The 14,410-nt window shown below is 55.1% G+C and overlaps 1 long non-coding RNA gene across 1 annotated transcript; it reads left to right on the forward strand.

Moving 5' to 3' along the window:
• The first annotated feature begins 4,099 nt into the window (after positions 1-4,099).
• Positions 4,100-14,072, forward strand: LOC130574105 (uncharacterized). Its single transcript, XR_008965383.1, has 3 exons — positions 4,100-4,249; positions 10,156-10,277; positions 11,452-14,072. It is a non-coding gene; the product is annotated as an uncharacterized LOC130574105 (long non-coding RNA).
• Positions 14,073-14,410: the final 338 nt, after the last annotated feature.

The following is a 14,410-nucleotide window of genomic DNA, read 5'->3' on the forward strand; positions in this document are numbered from 1 at the left end:
TCTTACTTAGTTGATTTACAGGTCTTTTAATTTCGCTTCTCATGAGCACCTTCATCTCTAAGCACCGATTCAGTTCTCACAGCCCTAAAGAGAGCCGTGTCTCCATGCCTGCCAGAGAGCAGGCTATTTCCCTCTCTGGCTCTTTTGTTAGCAGCCAGGTCACTTGGCAAGTGAGAGCCATCAGAGCCTTCGGGTATTTCGCTTTCAACTTCAGAACCTTTGTGCTGGCCAGACTCATTCGATTTCTGCTCCTTTGGCGTGGCTTTTTGTAGAAATATTTTGTCGTTATCACCTGAATATAATGGGCATCTCTCTGCTGTCCCTGCTGGGCATCAGCTGGTCCAGAAGAAAACCCTCCTTGGCTCTCCTACTCCACCTTAGCCTGCCCTGGCTCTCCCCAGCACACCCCGGTGATGCCGAGGCCGGCAAGTCGAGTCACGCAGCAGTGCCGAGGGAGCAGGATGGGGCTGATAAGATCCCTGCCAAAGCTGGGCTGTCTCTGCAGTGCAGGTACAGGGTGAAAACCTGTTTCACCCGCCTCGGGTGATTCATGCCTCTCCACTCCCGTGAATCATCCCGGCTGTTGTGTAAGGCTTACTCTGCTCGTGTGGCAGGGATGTATTTTCCGTGGCTTTTATAAAGTTCTGCACAATTTATACACACTGTTCCCACCTTAAAATATTTACACTCTTTATTCAAGGCTTTAGGATTTATGGTCCTTTACCTGGGACCCTGGGAACGGTATCACYGGTGGGAGGATCCTTGGGCCAAGATGCTGTTTATTGTTATCAGAAACAATCCTGCCCTGCAGCAATTCCTGACCACAAGGAAGAGRAAAACTGCTGGGTTTTTCCCCAACACCAATACCCATGAATCTTTAAACAGRAGGAATTATTTCCCCGAATACTGCGCACTGAAGACGTTTAACTCTAAGAATATGTGACAGCTTATCAGACGAGGAAGCGAGATAGTTTTGGGGCTGTGGAGGGAACGCTGAGTGCTTTTGCTGGGAACAACCCCTCTGCTGGGAATTCCCACAGCTGCCAGGCAGGAAAACCAACCACGCTTAGTAATGGGGTAACCCCRCTCCTACCAGGGGTACCCTGTGCCCAAGCAGCCGGGGGAATTCCCTGCAGCGACTGCTTGCACTGGCCAGGGCTTGAGGTTTTGTGTTTTTTAAACAGCGTGTGGCGACTTTTGCCTAAACTTCTCCAGACAGACCTTTTGTGCCAGATTACCTGTCTAGCTGGGCTCTTATCGCTGTGTTTATCACTGCCGCCTCTCGCTGTCAGCACTGTTTATAGGCAGGGGAACCGAAACCCTATGCTAAGAAATTTCCTCCTCCTCTTTTCTTTCAAATCTGCATCTGTTCCAGACTCCCTTTCATTAGAGACCACATGAAAGACAAAATAATCCCAGGCTATCAGGCACAGAAACCTTCGCAAGGTAAACTCCTCTCTGCTGGTAAATAAGGCACACCCTGGCTGGGGCTCTGCGCTGGCAGCCGGGAAGGTCCTGTGCAGCCCCTGCCACCTGCATCCCTATTCCTGGGTTCCTGCAGCACTTCCAGCACCCACCGGGGTGTCTGCAGAGCCACAGTGGAATTTCAGAGTGCAAAACAATGTCAGGCCCCAAGGATGTCTTCCTGCACCTGCATCCCCATTGGTGTTGTGGCGGTGCACATTGAATGCCCCAAGGGCGGCTTGGGTGGGGGGATGCATTCCGTGCCTTTTTTACCTGTTGTAAAAATATTTGCAGAGTTGCAGCAGGCTGTAAAGAGCAATTTTTGGGGAGGGAGGAGCAGGGCTGATACCGATTAGGCAGGAAATGGCTCAGTGTGGATGGCATCCATATGGGAGAGCTGATAGATTTGGCGTCTTGAAGGCATCCCTTGATGGATCCACTGATAACCTGGCAGCAAAACAGACCTGGGCTCTCTGATTCCCTGCCAGCAGCTGAGCTGCAGCCTGCTTGCTTGGCCTTGGTTAACACCTTTCTGCCACGAGAACTTGCTGCCCTGCCCTGGGGACCCGTGGTATCCCTGGGGGGCTCGCTGGCCGGTCCCACTGTGCTGCCTGCCGGGGATGCTGCTCCGGCTCCTTCCCTTTGAAGGCTCGGTGTGAAATCTGGTCAGAGTTTAGGGAGGCAGGAGGGCAGCTTGCAGAGCAGCCTGCGTCCTTGGGATGAAAAAGCTTTGTTTTGCAGCTCTGGAAAGAATCAGCGGGTTTCCAGGCTGGGCTCCTGCCTTCCATTGGAGACAGATGGAGAGTGCAAAACACGGGGAAGGCGTCCGGCTGCTCCCGCCGTGCAGGRGACCAGCTCGCTCCCAGGCCTGGGTCCTGCTCCGTGTCTTTCTCTGGGCAGTTTAATTTCATTACCCACCTTTTGTGCACACCCATGATGTTCAAAGCCAGCATGGAGTTAGTGGGGAGCCACTAGCCCAGATGTGACACTGGAGACAGTCGGGGTGACGGGGAACCCCATGAGACATTCCTGTGCCAAGGAATGCTGGTGTATCCTAATCGGTGGTGCCTTTCCCTCTCTGGGAATTGGCAGCAAAAACAAGAGGATTTCAGAGAAAAATCAAGTGGTGGCAGGATGGTGACTGGAAAGGAAGCAGGATGGAGAAAATGGCCATGGAGCAGRGGACAGTGGAACCTTGCAGAGATGAACTGGACTCTTGGGAGACAGGAGCCACTTTGTGTCCTGGCTGGTGCTTAGTGATTCTGAGGGTCTGCAGGCTCCTTCACCAGCCCTTGCCAGGTTGATCAAATACAAAACATGAGACTGACCCCTAGCATGGTTTGGCAGGGAAGTTCTTTGTATGGGCACAATTGCCTCCTGCATGACTCACTGAGTAATACTTTTGGGGAGAAAAACCTGTCAGCCGAAGTTATGCTTCATTCCAGGCTTCCAAACACATCTAGGGCAGTTCCACCTCCCTRAACTCCCCATCCCTCCTCCCTCACGTACCCATGGGATTCCCTGGTGAAGTGTGACTGGGCTCTCCTGCGTCACCGACRAATTTGCACCCAGATTAAAACAAAGTTCTTGTAGCAGAAGGTGAGCTGTGTAATGACTGCCCTAAAGCTGCCCGGGGTTACRGCAAATCTGATGGTTAAAATAGATCCCCCAAAAGTGCTGGCAGCCCTCCCACTCACTGGCTGCATTAGCCACAGCAAGAGCTGTTTGCTCCTGCTCCCAGGTCATGGCCTCCTCGGCTGCGAGCTGGGACAGTAATTTCCCTGTGGTTATTTCTACGATAACTTATTTCAGGTTTTTATGATGCTTACAAATTGGACAACATCTTAAAACATAATTCAGGCCTTAACTGGCTTTAAACGTGTGTGATTTTACAGGGATGTGTAAAATATTTTTAAGTGTTGGTAAATTCCAGGGACTGGAGCCGTGGGTAGATGGGGAGGGATGGARGGTCCAGCCCGAAAATGTTTTTGGAGACACAGGCTGGGAACCAGCAATTGGCAGCTGTTTACAACCATGAGGAGCTTTGTGGTTTGAGCAGGTTGTAGACCACATAGCAAAATGTTTATGGGTAGTGAGTCTGCACCTCCTCTTCCCCTTAAAATTGGTTTAATTTGTACAAATTGGCTGGGAAGCCAAGCACTTGATACTGATATACAGGAATTGCTGTGGCAGGGAGATGGCTGGAAATAAAAGGGAGCAGATGAACTGGAATAAAGGTGTATTCCTCAGGAACGTCCATCAGCATGGCAACAACCAGCCATGTAAACTGTCTTGGGCCTTTGAACAATCCCCCACSAGCTCCTTCCTGCTGGAAATGTGACTGCCCCACTCCTGCTGCCCCATCAAAGCAGCAGGTGTGGGTGGGAGGCAACCCCGACCCTGAGGACTGTGGGGTAGGCAGTGAAATAGGGCTGCAGCCTCTCCACCTCTTGCCTGGGGCAGGCAMGGGATCGGGCAGAGCCCTGGTGGCTCCTGTATCCCAGTCAAGGCTGTGGCCACACAGGGGACGGGTTTGCTGCCACATGAGCAGGGTGAAGACAGCGTCCCGAGGGTGGCTTGCAGGGGTGGGTAGGGAGGTTCTGTCGTGTGCTACTCCCTTCCTTAATAAGGGGAGGCACCTCTCTGGCTGGGATTTGCCAATAGTGACAGAACCAGGGCTGTTCCACAGTGCGTGGTCCTGGAGCAGAGGCACCCGGGCGGATCACACCGCTGAGATCAAGCTGGGATTTGGTTCTTGTCCTTCACAAGCAAGAAGGTGCTTTGGGTAAGCAAAATGATCCCACAGTGAGGAGCCGGAGCTGATGAGCGGGCAATGCTCCAGGAATGGTGCTGCTTCCARGCAGGGAGGCAGGAGGACTGTCCCAAGCAAACTGGCTGTTTCAGGTGAAGTCTTGGTGAGCAGAGCTTGGGGAGGTGGGAGCTGCACAGACACGGCACCAGCCTGCGTGCCCTCGTCTCCAGCAGGCGAGGATCTCTGTGGGTGTGTGTGTTTGCAGAAATAACACTCTTCTCTTGCTCTTTTTCTTTTGTGAGGGTGTGGGCATTTGACTGAAATGCAATCCCAGGAAAGGCCAAGGATTTTGGCTGCTGTTGCAGGCACATAAGGAAGATGTTATTGTCTMCATCCCAGGCGAGAGGTGCTGCGGAGGTGGCTGAAGGCTGCAGGGAGGCAGGGGGACATGGGGGACCCCCTGGGCAAGGCAGGGTGGCAGCAGAGAATCTGGGGGAGCTCTTTGGCAGCTCTGGCATCACAACCACGCTCGTGGCCAGGCTGGCTGCGCCGCCAACATCTTCTGCCAGGCTCGGATGACTGCAGCCGCCAGTCTCATCACCAAAGCCCACGTGAGCTTTCCTGCCTGCATCTCTTCCAAAAAAAGCAAATTCCAGCCCACGGGAGAAGAGTGAGGGTAATGGCAGAGACGCTGTGATGATGCATCGTCTCACCAACACCTACCCACGTCTGCRGGAGGAGGGACCCGCCTGGGCAGCCCTGGACACTGCTGCAGGGATGGGGCGAGGGGGCAGCTGTGGCCCTCTGCTTTGTTGACACTGGGAGCTTTCAGAGCCCCATCACTGGAGCAGGAGAGTGTGTGATTGGCATCCCTCCAAAGCCATTGCTCCAAGAGATGCCTCAAGAAAGCTTTGTATGTACTCCTTGGGGACAGGCAGACTGGGGGGTCCTGTTCTCCATGCACAGCTCATGCCCATGAAATGCACTGTGCTCCTCCAAGGCAGCCCCAGGGGTCTGTGAGGGGTTGGGGAGCAGTGAGGCTGTCCTGGGCTCTGGCCATGTGCTGCCAGCAGGTGAAATGTCCCAAACACAGCAGCTGCACACCCAGCAAGGTGCTGGAGGGAGCCTGGGGGTGGACTGTGGATCCGGTGAGGGCTCCATCCCCGAGGTTCCTGCGGGCGGGTTTGCAGGCAGCGGGAGCATCTCAGGAAATAACAAGGTGCTGACAAGCCACGGTTTGTTTTCGCGGACGGTGTTTCGCAGTTCGCTGTGGAGCTGTCCACAGGGACAGGGCAGCACCGAGGCAGGGGAGCGCCCCACGGGGCCGGGGGCTGSTCTCACTCACAGGAAAGAGCGCAGGAGATGCTGGCTGTTGGTATGAATTCAGCCCGGCTCCGCCATAAGGAAGTGATTGAAGCTTTCACGATCTGTTTAAGCAGTGACATATGTTTCCTGCAGGCGCGGCGTGCTGCATGCCAGCGGATGAGATACGGCCCCGCRTCCCTGGCTGGCTGTGCCAGCGCGGGTAGGGCTGGCCCCATCCCCACGGCCGCGTTTGATACAGCCACGGCCTGTGTGGGAAGGGGAAATTGCTCACACGGCAAAGGAAAATAAACATGAGGAGAGCAGCCCTGACAAAAAGCGTGTGTTCCTCYGGGCTGAGGCCCCGCGGCAGGCGGGAGCCACATGAGGCACGGTGGGGCTGGGGATGAAGGAGGGGAAGATGGGGCTGCGGTGATGTCGGCCCTCCTCTCACTTACAGGGGGTCCCTCCCTCCAGTCTAATCTCAGCTCTCAGCGCTGAGACGTCAGAGGGACCAGGCACAGGGTGTGGGAAAGGTCTAAGTGCCCAAACCATCGAGGTGAGGTGYTCCACCAAATTCAGAGCTAGCCAAAGTGCTAGCTCCCCCCCGGGGAGGGGACTCTCCTCTGGAAATTGCAGTGGCTGAGAACCCCGGCGCTGATACTCAGGTTCAGGCGTTCATGGATTCCAGATTCCTCCTCACCTGAGCCCCTCAACTCTTTCTGCCCCCGCCTTCAGCATAGGGGAAGTAATTCAGAAGATAAAAGACCGACTGGGGACCTTGGGCCAGGAGCGTGCCAAGCTCATGGAGTGCTGGAGATGCCACAAACTAGGCAGGCTGGGGATGACTGAGACATCAGGCAGCTGTGAAACCATGAGCAAGAGGTTTTGGATATTATTCAGGAGCTGGGAGCAGGTGATGGTCCCCGGGTCTGAGAAGGATGTAGTCAGCCAGGGTCTGTGGGAACCTTTGCCAGTAATTGAGGCCATGCAGGGGGCTGAGCTGGAAAAGGGGAGAAAGCAAAATGTTGGGAGAGATGTGGGGCTGGGGGCTGCCAGATGGGCTGCAGGCCCTGCTGGGGGGCAAGAACCATGATGGCTGGTGAGACTGACCCCCACCCAGGCACCCATGCAGCCCCCAGCCTGTCCAGKGTGAGCCTAGAGTTATGTTTGTGACAGAGGTTGTAAACTTGCTGTGGGAGCGAGAGAGGGAAGGGATGAGGAGGCTTCACAGTTGAGCTGAAATCCCCGGGAGCTTCTTTGTTATTCCTCAGGACAGTGTCTCCCCTGGCATCAATCTCCTGCTGACTGTGCTGACAGAAAAGGGACAGCCAGGAGCRGGGCTTCCCATCCCTTTGGGGATTCTGGGGATTCTGGCTTTAAAACACAACCTTCCTGCTTAGCTACGAGGCAGAGAGCACCAGCTCCCTACTTTTCCCATTAGCTCCCGCATCGTCCAGCAGTGAGGAACCAGTCAAGCCAGTGCTCACCTTKGGAGCAGAGTAATCCATCCTCACCRTGTGCCTTTCCGACAGGGAAGAGCGATTTTATGAAAGGACTTTTGTCCTTCTGAAGTTTTCTTGGAGAGTGCTTTTTATCCCCTCACTGCTCCGTGTTCGGGGCATTTATCTGCAGGATGAAAGGTATTTCTTCGAGTGGTTGGGAATGCCTCCTTGCCTGGGGCTTGCCCGGGTTCAGAAGCCTCCAGCYTGTGCCTGGCAGTGCTAGTGCAGGGTGTCAAGTGGTACCTTGCTCCAGGAGGCTGCACTGAGACACCTTGAGTGTGTGTGAGTGTGTTGGCAGGGCTGTTTTGTCACAGGTCGGTGAAGTTTTGTCACCCTGGTGAAGTTTCGCGGCTGCGATCGGCAGCAGCCGGAGCTCTCCCCCGCCACAGCCCGGGCTTTCTCTGCAGGGTTCAGACATCCTGGGCCCGTGTTCGTGAGCAGGTAGCCAAGGTTTGCTGTGACTCAGTGCAGCAGTTTGCTCCAGCACTGGATTACCTTCACACATTACAAATCAGTGCCGAGTTTCTCCACGGTTTTGGCACTGGGCAGGTGCCTGGAGCACGTCGCAGGGAGGAAAAGGCTGGGGGAGGCGGAGCAGGTGAACTTCTCTCTTGCAGCTCTGGAACAAAGCTCCTACTCGTGCTCGTAGCCTTTGTAGGGAGAGATGACGTTCTTTGCCCTGCTGGCAGCGCTGCAGAGAGCTCTGCAGTGCCACGGCTCTGCTCAGGCACGTGGAGTGTCACGACAATGGGGGTGCTTTCCCCGAAAGCCGCTCCCCGGCAGGCACCGAGGCAGCCCACATGGAGCAGCAGTTGATCATCCTCCATGTAACTGCTGGAGATGCCTAAATAATTCATTAATGGTTTGGGGAAACAAAAATATTGTGCAGTGAGTAATTTCTTGCCAGTGATGCTGTGCACAGCTGAAGCAGATCACAGGCAGACACAAAGGTGTGGTGTTTGTGGGACATCATGGGCCCAGGCTTTTTCCTCTGACTTTTTATTCCTTTTTTTTTTTTCCCCATGTGAACTGTCCTGTCTCTGTCTCTGCACAAACATGAAGGTTTATTGTCTCCCAGGGAAGTGGGGGGAGGATTGAATCAGAGCGTGGGCTGGCAGCAGGGGATGTGGGGAGCAGGCAGGGGCTCATGAGACCACCACAGCCCTGCCTGGCCTGGCACTTTGCATTGCACATTGGATCCATAGGGACAACAGAAATTTCTTCTCCCAAACCCTCATGGTGAGCAGTGGGACCGGTGGCACCATGCCAGGCAGAGCCCTCCCCAGCCAGTCCCCACACCCTGATGAAAAAGAGCTCCAGGAAACCCGTCCTAGACCCAGCGTGGGCAGGCAAAGGGCCCAAGGGCCTGATGCTGATAGCAGTGACAAGGAACTCCTGTTTCTCCAAAGGCATCTGGGAAATGTCCCCGGCTGTCTGTCCCTGGCATATCACAGTGCTGGGGGTKGCAGGCTGAAAGCAGGGCTCCTGCTCTCTGTGGGCACCCCAGGACCAGGGGCAGGAAGTCCCCACACTTCTCTGTACTGCTCTGGGCAGGCATCAGCCCAGGGCCGGGCTTTGGACACGGTGGGAAGTCCGTGCCTCGGCACTAAGCTGTGACTTGTGTGGGTTCCCAGAGGAAGCTTGTGCTGCATTCCCTGCAGCTCCTGCTTGTCACTCTGTTAAATTTCCATTTTAACGTGAAAACAGCTGTTTTCATGGTATCTCTGTGTTATTTACACAGTCATGCACTCAATCCCTGCTGAAAACTATTTTATGCACTCCAGCAGCGCCCCGTTGTCTCGCAGGTGCTGWGTGCATGGATGGGGAAGTGATGCCAGCCCCAGGGTCAGGCCACCAGCACTCCTTATGCCTTACCCAGGGCCACCCTGGCAGCCCATGGTTAAACTGGGATAATTTGAGGGGGACAAACCTGTYTCAGAGTGCTCGTGGTCCAGAGCAATGGCTGTGGATGAACCTGTCTCCATCCCTGTGAACCGAGCCCTCTGAGCCTGAGAACGGGATGCTTGATGCACATCAAGGGACAGAGACAACAAGTGTTGGCCTTGCTCAATGGTGCTTTGTTCTTGGCCCAGGAAGCAATGAAAATCCTCCTGCTTTGAAGCCTGAGGAGGCCTTTTTATTATATCCAGGGCTCCTGGAAAAGGAAACTGCAAGTGCTTTCCCATAACGTGATAAAAAGCTCTCCTGGCTGAGACCACGGCAACTTCTTACATGTGAGAGCRGTGAGTCAGTGCAGCATGAGGCTGAGCTCAGTGCTTGCCCAGCCACTGGAAATCACTGACTCTTGGCATGTATGTAACTGGGATTTGAAAGAACCTTGGTGTGAGTCCTGTTGACCTTGCCCTTCACCCYAAACACCCGGCAGTTGTGGTGCCTGGTCCATGTAGTGCCTGTTCCAGAGGCCATAAAGCAGTGGGGGTCAAGCACAGCCCTGGTCCTCTGTGCTCTTGGGAAGCACTGGGGAGGTGCAGGTCATGCAGAAAAAGAGTCCACAAGGGTCCCATGTCTGCACCTGAGAGTGGCAGCTGTGGGTGAGTGCTGGGGTGCATGGTGGGACCTCCTGTTCTCCTGCAGGGATGCTCCTGGGTGAGGAAGCTGCCACAGCACCTGCAGCTTCATGGGGAGGGCCTGGAGTTGCTCCCCATCCTTTCTCWCAAGGCTGGGGCACAGTGGGTCCTCCTTGGCACAGCCCCCAGCCCTGCTGGGTAACTCCTAAGTGCTAAAGCTGGCCTAATTAGTCTGTTTAATCTTCCCCCATAAATCACTCCTCCCCATCCCCTGCAGACTATCGGCAGCATCTGAAGTCATTAGTTAATTTAAACCTGGGAGTTCACACGTTGGCTTATCGGAGCCATCTCCTTTCCCCGCTAAGCGCTTGCTCGGTGCGTCCCTGGCTGCTGCGAGATCCGATCTGCGCCGCTTTGAAGCCGTGATGGGCTGCCAGSAGGCGAGGTGCTGCCTCTTTCCCTCCCTGCCTGCTTCCCTGCCTGCTGGCAGGTGGGAGGGGAGATGGAGATCCTGCTTCTCTCCTTCCCCGCGCTCCCCGTTTTTTGAACTTCTCCTCTGACTCATCCGTTTGATTTGATGTTTTCACCTTTGTTTTACAAATAGCAGTTTGCCCGAGTGCTGGAAGGAGAAGGCAGCTCCGATGCTGTTGCAGCTTCCCCGGCTGCCAGGGGAAATAAAAGAATCATCTGGGYTGGAAAAGATCACCTGTAAGATCATCGAGTCAGGTGAGTGGGGTGCTGGGGAGGGAGCGGGTGGGTAGCCAGCCTGCAGGGATGTGGGGAAGCTGAGATTACTGCAGGCTGACYATGGGGAAGTGCAGACTCGGCCAGAGATCCTGCTAATGGCTTGTGTTGCCCATTGGTTGTATTGTCACTTCTCCATCCTCATTCTCCTCTTCCTCCCTGGGTCTCCAGCCCGATGTGAGCGGGACTCCCCAAGTCTGCAGGGTGGGATGTCCCCTGCTGCATGGCAATCAGRGCTCCCTAAAATGAGCTCCGTTGGTTTGGGGGCAATGCTGACAGCCTGGGCACACACTCATCCTTCCCTCTGCATGAGCAGGTGGCAGCGAGCCCAAGGGTCTCGGAAGGGCCAGCACAGAGCAGAAATGCTCAGCTCCTGGTGAGAGATGGGAGGGGACAGTGAGGAGCTTGGCAGCAGGAGTGAGATGGCTGCACTGGGGACAGCAACAGGGTCTGCTGGCTCCCAGCTGCTTTTCCACGGAGCCCTGGGAGGTGAGAATCACCCCGGGCATTGGGTGCCAGGCTGCACCCGTGGGTAGGAAGCTCCCAGGCAGGGAAATGCCTGTCTGGGTGTCCCTGCACAGGCAAAGCCCTGCCCACAGAGCAGCTGAGGGCAGCCCCTCGCACACAGCACCCCAGGACAGCCCCTCACACACAGCACCCCCAGGGCACCCCCACATTGGCACCCACTGGCACAGCACACATGGCCCGTGTTCCCCGAGGGGGCTCTGGCTGCTGCACAGGCTGGCACCTCGGGCACGGGGTGTGGGTGATGCTGTACACCTAGAGGGTGCCTGTCCTGCCAGAGCTCCCTCTGCACCCTGGACTCTGCTCCTGTTGCTCCCAGCAGGGTGAGGGACGGCTGCTCGCCCTGGGACCTGTCAGTCCAGGCTGCTCCARGTGTGCTCTGTGCATCCCTGGGGCACAGTGACTGGCAGCACGAAAGAACCAGCACAGACAGCTTTTTGGGGACACGGTTTTGGCCACAGCATCCCGAAGCAGCTCCTTTAAAGAATCCTGGTGCTTTCAGGAGGGGACACGCTGCCTGTGCTCCTCGGCTGGCTTTGTGGCTATCCTCTTCCTCCCACTTTCCTGTTCCAAGGGGGAGCTGCGGCCGTGTTTGGTTTTGTAGTCCAAGCTCTGGATTTATTGCTTCCAGGTCTTCGTGTGTTTGTTCATGAAATGAAAGACGTCTGGGTGAGCCTGCTTTCCACTCCTCTGGCCTGCCTCCCGCAGCCCACAGGGGATCTTTCGGTCTCGGGATGACGCCTCCCTTCACATTTCACAGCACCCAAATACGGCATGAGTGGGGGTGATGTCATGGGCAGACTTTAACCTGTGTCCTGGGTGTCAAGGATGGCACGGGGGAAGGTGCTGGGGAAGGTGCTGGTACAGCCCTGTGCGCTGCCCAGGCTCTTCACACCGTGCTGGGGCACAGCACATGGAGCAGGGGGCCCTGTCTGGCCRTGCTCGAGCTGTCCCCTGTCCCCAGGCTGCCACTCCCCTTCTGCTGTGGCCGGAAGACATGAGCTCCCGATTAAAGGATATTTCAACCAGACGGAGGGGCTGCGGCGGCCGGGGGAGCGCGCAGCAGGAGGGGACGGGGACAGGACGCGTGAGAGACCAGAGGAGAAGCTAATTTACGCTGGAATGTAAATACAGCRGCATCACGCTGCTCCGCGGGGCTCGTCACCCCCATCCTGGCTCCGGAACACGGGGTAGAGCCACCCAGGACAGCTCAGGCCATGTCCCGGCCGTGCCAAACCCGCATCTCACCTGGGCACTGTGCAGAGGAGAGGAGGAGGAGGGTCAGGGGCTGTTGCAGCAGCCCGGTCCCGCTGTCTGCGTTGGGGCACCGCGGGTCACACATCCACCGCAGAGGGATGCAGTCCCAGCCGCCCTAATCATCCTAAGAATCAATAGCAGCGTCACGGATGTGCAGAACAACAGCTCCGAGTTGAGAGGGGACCTTCTCAGCAGGATTAACTCTGAACCCAGTGACAACACTCTAAGTATCTGTGCTATCTGTGTCCCCGCTGCTCATTCTAGCAGATAGCTCCTGCTAATGAGCTTTACTCAACAGCACTAGATTTGTCTGTAAGAGCAAACTCCAGGGATCAAAAAATAAGGTTTAAGATGCAAATATTCTGTGAAATATCCAGATTTAATTTTTTTGTTGTTGYTGTTCCTWAGTTCAGGGGATGATTTTTAAAGGAAGCGAGGAGAGTTTCTCTRGAATGTGAGACAGAGAAAATTTTTTTAAAAGAAAAAACCGAATAACATAAAATCATGGGATTGGTTTTGCTTGGTTTGAGGTTTTTTTTTTAGCTTGAAACCACTGAATTTGGAAAAGTTTCCTTCTGCTCACTCAGGGCAGTGTAAGTACAGATGCCCCAGCCCAGGGCAGCAGGTCAGGCTCATCCACTCCTCTCCAGTTCACAAAGTATCCCTGGGGAAGCCGTGGGCACACTGATGGGGGTCAGGCTGGTGGCACGGGGTGATCCACAGCCAGCCACCTCACTGGTCAGGGCAGAGGAGGTCAGCAGATGGGTGGTCTGTGCCAGGTGACAAAGAGATTTGAATAAGTCCCTAAAATGTCCAGCCCAGGCTGTCAGTGGGCTCCTCTCCTGCCCCACCCCAGCACAAGGACCTGAGCTCAGACACAGATGCTGGGAGAATTCACACCCCAAGACAGGTTGCTTTTCAGTTTTCTTTAATCTTCCTCATGGCTTTTTTTTCTTTTTTTTTTTTTCATTTTGAGGCAGGAGTACTAACTGCTAAGGATGCAAATGGAATTTGAATATGAATGATAAGAACAGCTGTGTATATCTATTATGAATGAACATAAACAGAAATGTATAAACTGAGATTTTGGGGCTTTTGGAAGAATTAGTGCCTTTGTTCCTGGATTTTTTTCCTATCAAAGTTTGAACCAAAGCCCATTAGCCTGGACTTTCCCGCAGCCGACCAAGCCAGGAGCTTCATTTCGTCCTGGCTCTGAGCCATGCTGAATTCTCCTCAACAGCTCAGTGAGCCCTAATCCTAACAAATTTACCCAGAGAAGTGGGTCTCTTATTACACAGCCTAATTTGAATGCTTTCCAAGGTTAATTTCGGCTCCCTCTCCCTCTCCAAACACGCCTGCCCCTCCAGAGCCAGCTCCCGCCTTCCCCAGCTCCCCCCCGGCTCCCCGTTARCGCCAGCCCGGGGGGAGCAGCCCCCTTCACCACCGAGATGGTTTTTAAACGAGAAAATAATGGGATGTGTGTCCCTGGGTCCGGACTCTGCCTGGAGGGTTTCTTAATGCCGAGCGACTTCCTCCGCAAATTAATTGCAACTTTCGTTGGGCGAAAATAGCCCTGGAAGCCCCTTCCCCACAGGCTCTTCCGCACGTGATGTTACTGAGTTCATAATCTGATTCCTACGACTCTGTTCCTTCCTTCCCGTCCCCAGGGTGCCCGGGAGGGTGACCCACCCCACAGCCGCGCCGGGGCCGCGGAGCATCGCTGCCTCTCGCTTTGCAACAGACTGTGCAAGAAAACCTCGGCGTGGGGAAACTGAAACCCGGCCCAGAGCAGGGAGCAGCTGTCGGATCCATTAGGGAAGGGATGGAGAAGGAACCAGCYATGCCTGGTGGATGGAGTGCTGGAGAGGGGAGGTGCAGGGGCTGGGGATGGCAGGAGAGGGTTAAAAGGGGTTTAGGCTGAAAGAGGGTCAATTTAGATTAGAGATAAGGAATGAGGTGTTTTACTYTGGGGGTGATGAAACRCTGGCACAGGCTGCCCGGRGARRGGGTGAATGCTCCRTGCCTGTAAGGCCAGGCWGGAYGGGGCTCTGAGTACCTGAACTGGCTGAAGATCCCCCTGCCCATGGCAGAGRTGTTGGACTAGATGGTATTTAAGTGTCCAACCCAAACCATTCTATGATTCTGTAAAAGGAAGGGTTAGGTGGAAAAAGTGTACTGAGAAGCCAGGAGCCCACCTCACCCACCAGCCCACCTGGATGTAGCCCCAGGGATGATTTCTGCTGTTTTTTACCTGCAGGAAGCAGAGACTTTCTCCAGCAGCTGGGCTGGGGAAAGGGAGGTTGTGCTGGGTCACGGTAGGTGTGGAATGACAA

The sequence above is a fragment of the Malurus melanocephalus genome, unplaced genomic scaffold (assembly GCF_030028575.1).
Source record: "Malurus melanocephalus ecotype Western Australia unplaced genomic scaffold, MMel_1.1 scaffold_75, whole genome shotgun sequence".
NCBI lineage: Eukaryota > Metazoa > Chordata > Aves > Passeriformes > Maluridae > Malurus > Malurus melanocephalus.